The sequence below is a fragment of the Glandiceps talaboti genome, chromosome 6 (assembly GCF_964340395.1).
Source record: "Glandiceps talaboti chromosome 6, keGlaTala1.1, whole genome shotgun sequence".
In the NCBI taxonomy this organism is placed as follows: Eukaryota; Metazoa; Hemichordata; class Enteropneusta; family Spengelidae; genus Glandiceps; species Glandiceps talaboti.
In genome coordinates this window covers 14,566,063-14,573,091 of record NC_135554.1, presented here as the reverse complement: position 1 = coordinate 14,573,091, position 7,029 = coordinate 14,566,063, and positions in this window count along the sequence as shown.

The window sequence follows — 7,029 nt, the reverse complement described above, 5'->3', positions numbered from 1 at the left end:
TACTAATTAGATCACTGCGACGGGTCTTGCCAAAACACCACGGACATGGCATCCCAAGGAAATCTACTTATTTTCCTATTATAATTCTGAACTTCAAGTGTGTGTATGGTAAGCGAAGTTGTTTACAAATATGTACAAAGCTATATGCACAGTTTTACATGACACAAATCAACGACTACAATATCGTCATGCAGCTCAGTCATAGACGTTGTAGGGACCAAGACCTCCAACGTTTATGGCTCAGTGCGTTCAGCTAAAGACCGGTGACGTAATACATGACGTGTTTTCCAAAAAAATGGGATATTCATTTATATTAACTTTTCACTTTCATATTCGAAGAAACAAGAAGAATTAATAACTAACCTAACCACTTTGAATACTATTACCCAACAAATCATTCGTTAATTTGAATTATTTGTCACTAATAAGTCATGATATAATAATATTTATATAAAATTTATAGTTCTAATGTATCTAGAGTGATGTTGATTCTCAAAAGCAACCCTTGGAGATGGAATTTGAAGCAAAATGTTTGTGACAATTATGAGCAAAGAACTTCTTTACACCATTTCAATATCTTAGAATTTACCATTCTCGTAAACTAGAGCTGTTATTTCTTCCGCGACACTGAAATAATGTTACGGGCAGTGCGTCTTGGACGGTGCCGTAAAAGAGGCTGTAGTTGTTTACGACGGTGTGAATTTACGTAATACGATTTTACAATCTATCATCTAACTGTCTGTTCGACATTTCCATTCCTTAGTTTGGAGTACTGATATTTCTTCCCCAGCTTTCAAACCTCGCGGATACTTTTCTGTACCGTCCTTCCATAATTTTGAATTGTAAAATTGTCACTGCAAACTATGCAGTTGCCTTTTATTCTATCATTGCATACTTCTTATTTGAGAAAACATTTAATTAAATACGTGTACACTTTTACTTGTCTTACTTGTTACAGATGTCCTTCAGTACTGCCCTCACTGTATATATCGGTATGCCAATTACAACGATTAGTCTTTGAAAAAATGTGTCGTCCTCTTTAAGCAAACAAAACAACTTTCGGAATACAACGATATACAACCAGCAAAGTTGCCATCCTTGCTGTGGAGTCATATTTTGTATTAGTTTCGAACTCAGGGCGTAAATTATTAACGTAATTTATACAAAAACTTACGATATAATTAGTTAGTCTATATCCGTTTGTTTGGAATCTGAAGATCCCCGACCACGTCGACGTCGTGGAAGGAGATTTCAGATTCGAAGCCATGGAAAGCCTCTAGACTAAGTCACTGCCACAACCTGGTATTCAGATGTTGTCACGATACATAGCCAATGTTGTAACACTATAGGCTGACATACCAATGCGGTCCTACTTCCTAGTTATCATCAATTACCTGTGTATTCAACTATCGAGATTACAACAGAATATTACTGTGTTGTGAATAACAATTTTAAGGTACGTGAGTTAAAGTAGAAATAGTAAAAATATAAGTTACAGCTAAGATGAAGTGCCTTCGACATGGAGCTATTGAGGACATCGTCAGCACTTATTTGTCACCAAAGCGGTTTTCATTTCTTGACGATAACAACAGTATTTTAAAGGATTTCATCTAAGAGTTAGCAGTGAATTTTTTTTTAATTACCAGATCGAACTATTTGCGTGGCCCTAACCATGCCTATGATCCTGGTGACAGTTTCTTTCTATAATCTATTTCTTTGTGTAGCTGGCAAAATAAATAATACAACTCAACTGAATAATAGGAACAGCTTGTAGATATAGTAGTGTGGTTGTGTTATGCTTTAGGTATATATCAAAGTGATCTAAGCTCAACAAAATCTACGATCGTGCTATGTTAAAATCTTTGTAACTGTACCATGGTATGTAATTGCAGCGAAAGCAAAGAATTCTACAACAGTTCACACAAAAAATATATATATCAACAATAAAATATGCAATCGAAATAAAAATGATATCTACGACGAAGTCGGAGGCCACAACATTAGTAAGCTTATCACACCGGGGCATCTCAAAATGAACGCCGTGACATTTACAAGAGACAGGTAGAGAGGAAAAGTAAAGCAACCAAAATAACAGTAGCTGTTCTAGAATTCACATCAACCCAAGTTAGGAATTAGCGGTCGAGGACAACTATATATACATGTACATACATGTAGTTCTTACTACCTTGTATTCTATGTTTGTCGAGCAATCTGAAATACCTGGAAAACCTAATCTATACTTACATTTTACATGGCTGCCATTGACATTGTCTATGTGAAATCGGAACAGGTGTATGTTTCTGTTTTTCGTGTTTATTTGGAGATTTAGATCTTAGGGAAGATGCTGGACGCCATTCACCAATACCCCAAACTCAAAATCAATTTTAAAGACATATAACACGCATTCACCAGTTAATTAAAACTGCACAACCTTTTGAATAGAGCCTCATATCGAAATTCACTTGATCCTCGTCCTATTCTTCGGTTACCACGGCAACAGTTAGTTATCAATCAAAAGTGACACATGCCATTTGTAAGGATCCATTGTATTAAGTGATAAAGTACATTGTGTACAGTAGTCAACCAGCACAAAGAAACAATGAAAACTGGGTAACCATGGTTACTCATCATAATAGATGTAGTCATGTGGATCGTATCACCCGGAAGTCCAGAATACATCGCGTCAGACTACTGATACTAAGCCATATACAATATTCAGGGTTGTTGTTGAAAAGATAACATTGTAGAGAGTAGATATCATTTGCCGTTCTCCATGTTTGTTTCAAATGATGATTGGTCAATATAATAATTGATATTTACATCCAATATTACGCTACATAGGACTATCACACACAAAACACCACCGGCAATAATTAGATATCTTAGTAAATACAATTTAGCTAATCATATTTATCTGCAAGTACTTTTTTTGTCGCAAGGAGTAATCAACGGCGGTATACAAGTGTACGAAAATCATCTGCTGTCATAAAAGGGGGGATATTTTACTAAACGGCTGACGGGACTGGGTGCAAAACGAACGACAGGGAAGTATTATACAAATAATAATTGTTCAACAATGTTTATATAGGCTATACTACTGAGATTCACATATATGTCAAGTTAATGACACTCTTTGAGTTGCCCATCACCCTAGAAAAATCCGTCCATAACGATGTGACATCTAGTAAAACAAGTTGCAATTTTGGTTAAAAAGTGACTAAAATGTGAGGCTGTAGTCATTGTTAAGAGTGATTCGTGACATGAAGGGGGGGGGGGGCAAATATCTTACTTCGTGACGCGATTGGGTGGGTAAGTAACTTGCTGTCAGTCAAAGATATGAGATGATAATGTATGATGCGAAAAAGAAGTGACAAATACCCGATTGTCATATTTACACTGTGAATAATTTTTGTATCTCTAAGCGTATCAATAATTTATTGCATGAATAAGTCTGAAACGTCACGTGACTGTAGCTGAATGTAAGTCCGACGAACCAATACGTGCTGTAAATATGATGGATTGTTGTTTTCAACCGTCCGTACATCCACTTTAACCGTTTATGGTCGTCCAGTCATTAGCCATCAACCGTCTGTACATCCATTTTCGGTCATTAGCCGTCAGTACATTAATTGCAAGCAAGCAATCAATAAATCGTCCGTACATTCATTAAGATAAGATAAGATAAGATATACTTTATTGTCCACTGAAACATGGAAATTTGCCTTTGGCACTAGGCAATACATATAACAACAATAGACAGGTTACAAGAACAACAATGTAAATAAAACAATATTTAATGTTTTAATTCGGCCACTCTCCATCCATACATCTATTGTTGATGCCATTAACAGTTCTCGGCCATCGTTCATCTGTACATCCATTTGTTCGGCCAATACATTCAATAATTCGGCCTTTGGCATTCGGCCATTGGCCGTCAGTACATTTCGGCCATCAACCATCCATACATCCATCGGCCATAAACCATCAATACATCTATTAGTATTTGACTGTCCATTAACCGTCCGTGCACCCAAACGTTCGGTTATTTTCTGTCCAATGCAAATGTATGCACGTCTTATTCATTCGGCCATGACCTATGTCTTCACTTGGTGTCAACGGGTATGTGTACGGAAATGTATGTGTACATAACACGTGATCAGCACATCCACACATTTAACCGTTAAAGGGGCACAAGCCGAGTTTATACTTTTGGGCAGAAATTTTACTGTAAATGAAAAAAATGTACCTGTAATGTTCTACTAACTGAAGTAATCCTAACCATCACTTTTTATTATGACATTTAGGCATATAAATAATTCGGCGACATAATGTAGCGTACATAGAATATTAAACATGTAGTGGAATCCCTTATCATGCCATCAAGTGTAAATAACGCCAGAAGATGTGGAGTAAGATGTCGAGAAACCTCCCATTATGCCATCAACTGTGCTTACAACGCCAGAAGACAAATTGTTGTACAGGGCATTCCTCTACTTTATAGCATTATAATATAGTCCGTACCAACCAAACCTATTGGTATCTTTGTGTCACTATAATCGTCTCTAGTTAAATTAGTGGCCTATCGAAAGCACGATCTCTGTCCGGATGATGTCGTCTGATAATGTTATGTCTAGATGTATGTCAGGTATTCACGTGATCACATCGTTGGAATTCAACACATCTGGCGTTGAGTTTAGGAGGTGAAACCGGTCGATATCTTTATATCTTGTATCTGTAGACATCACATTATCTGTCGCTGAATATAATGACCTTGAACATGGAATGTATAGCACATAATGACTTTGAGCATTGAAATGTATGTGTACATAACACATGATGAATTTTAGCATTGAAATGTATGTGTACATAACAGGACACAAGGATGCTTTAGTTTTCAGGCCATAGAAATCTAGAACCAATGATGTACAGTTTCATTCTTCTGGGGGCGGCAGTTATTCTGCATTGAATCGTTAGTGTATTGCCCTGCATTGTACTACGATATTCCAATATGTTGCACTGCTATGTGTCGTGTTACACTGCATTGTACTACGATATACCAATATGTTGCACTGATATGTGTCGTGTTACACTGAATTGCACTACGATATACCAATATGTTGCACTGCTATGTGTCGTGTTACACTGAATTGCACGACGATATACCAATATGTTGCACTGATATGTGCCGTGTTACACTGCATTGTACTACGATATACCAATACACAGCACTGGTACGTGTTGTATTACACTGCACTGTACTATGGTATACCAATATGTCACGCTGATATGTGTCGTATTTTGCTACATGGTACAGTAAAACCTTGTTGCCTTGCTAGTCTTGCAGTATTGTGATTGCTTTGAAATCTACTTCAATACAATGTATAGCACTGCATTGTATTCTACCACAATGCACTGGTACACTACAATGCAATGTATTGTACTGCACTTCAATGTACATGTACACTACAATGCAGTATATCGTACCTTATTACACTGCATTATACTTTACCACAATGAACATATTCGCCGCATTGCAATATATTATACTTTATTGCACTGCATTGTACTTTACTTCCATATACAGATATGCTACAATGCAGTGTATGGTACCTAATTGCCCTGCATTGTACACTACTACAATAAACGAATACGCGGCATTGCAATGTACTGTACTGTAGTTAATACCCTGACAATGCAGTGATTTGTACCTTATTACACTGCATTGTACTTTACTTGAATATACCAATACAGTACAATACAATGTATCGCAGTGTATTGCGCACTACATTGTATTATATTAGAGTGAACAGATGATATGCTGAATTGCAAATATTTGGTACTTTACAATGCAGTATATCGTACTTAATTGCCCGGCATTGTACGCTAGTACAATGAACAAATACGTTACATTGCAAGGTATCGTACTGTATTTCACGGTATTGTATTCTATTACAATAAACAAACAATACGTTGTTTTGAAATGTGTCGTACCATATTGCACTGCATTGTACTTTACTTCCATGTACAGATAGGCTACAAAACAGTATAGTAATGTATCGTAATGCAGCAAATGTTCTGTACGACCAAATAACGCACAGAGATATACCATTTTCTACCATAGTCCAGCAGATATGACTATGTGCATATTTTGATGACGTCATTGACTTGAAATAATAATGAAATGACATTGCACATTATTTATAGAACCACTAAGTCTTAACAATTAGCATACCAATAGTTATCTAAATTGAATTATATCAGTCGTGTACATCACATCTTCCAGCAGACGATAAACGTTTCCCGCCTTCCGCTGTCAAGAGCAGGTTATCAAAATGATAACTCTAAAACCTTATGAATTGAGATGTCTTTTTTGTTCTTGTCCAAATTGATTAAAGTTTTTATCGACGCGAATTATGTGACCATCTTTTAACTATGTGTCTCTCAATTTTTTGATGGTATGGAGGAGAACAATTATGACGTCACAGAAAATAAACGTTTCCTGGTTTTGTATTTGACTGTTTTTTCCTGACTATACATTACAGATCATACCGTTTTAAACCATTTTCCAATCGGAATTGGTGAATTGTGAACTGTTACTTGTTTTCATTTCTAAATATTGCTTTGTCTGAAATGCGATGCAAAAACAGAATTGTAACATACCTGTAGTTAAGATACCGTTTCGAAACAGATTATAGCTTTGCTGCAAGTTGCAATACCACGATCATCCGCACATTAGAGAGTTGACTCTCCGAGCTGTAATTTTTTTACCGTGCCGTGTCACTAACATAAACACCCAAGTCTTGCTTGACTAGGCCGACCGTGTTCAGTAGAAAGCTTTACGGTTGGTGAGCAGCTTCTTAGTGACGGTACTGACAGCGCACGAGCCGCTATCGAATAATTTCACACAACCAACTATAGTAGGCGGTCCGTCGGCAAAACTTCAAAGCACAGCTGACGTTTGTCATCAAATTATGAGCAAATTTATTGACCGCTACTCGACTGAAATGTGAAAGGAATAGAAATGAAGAA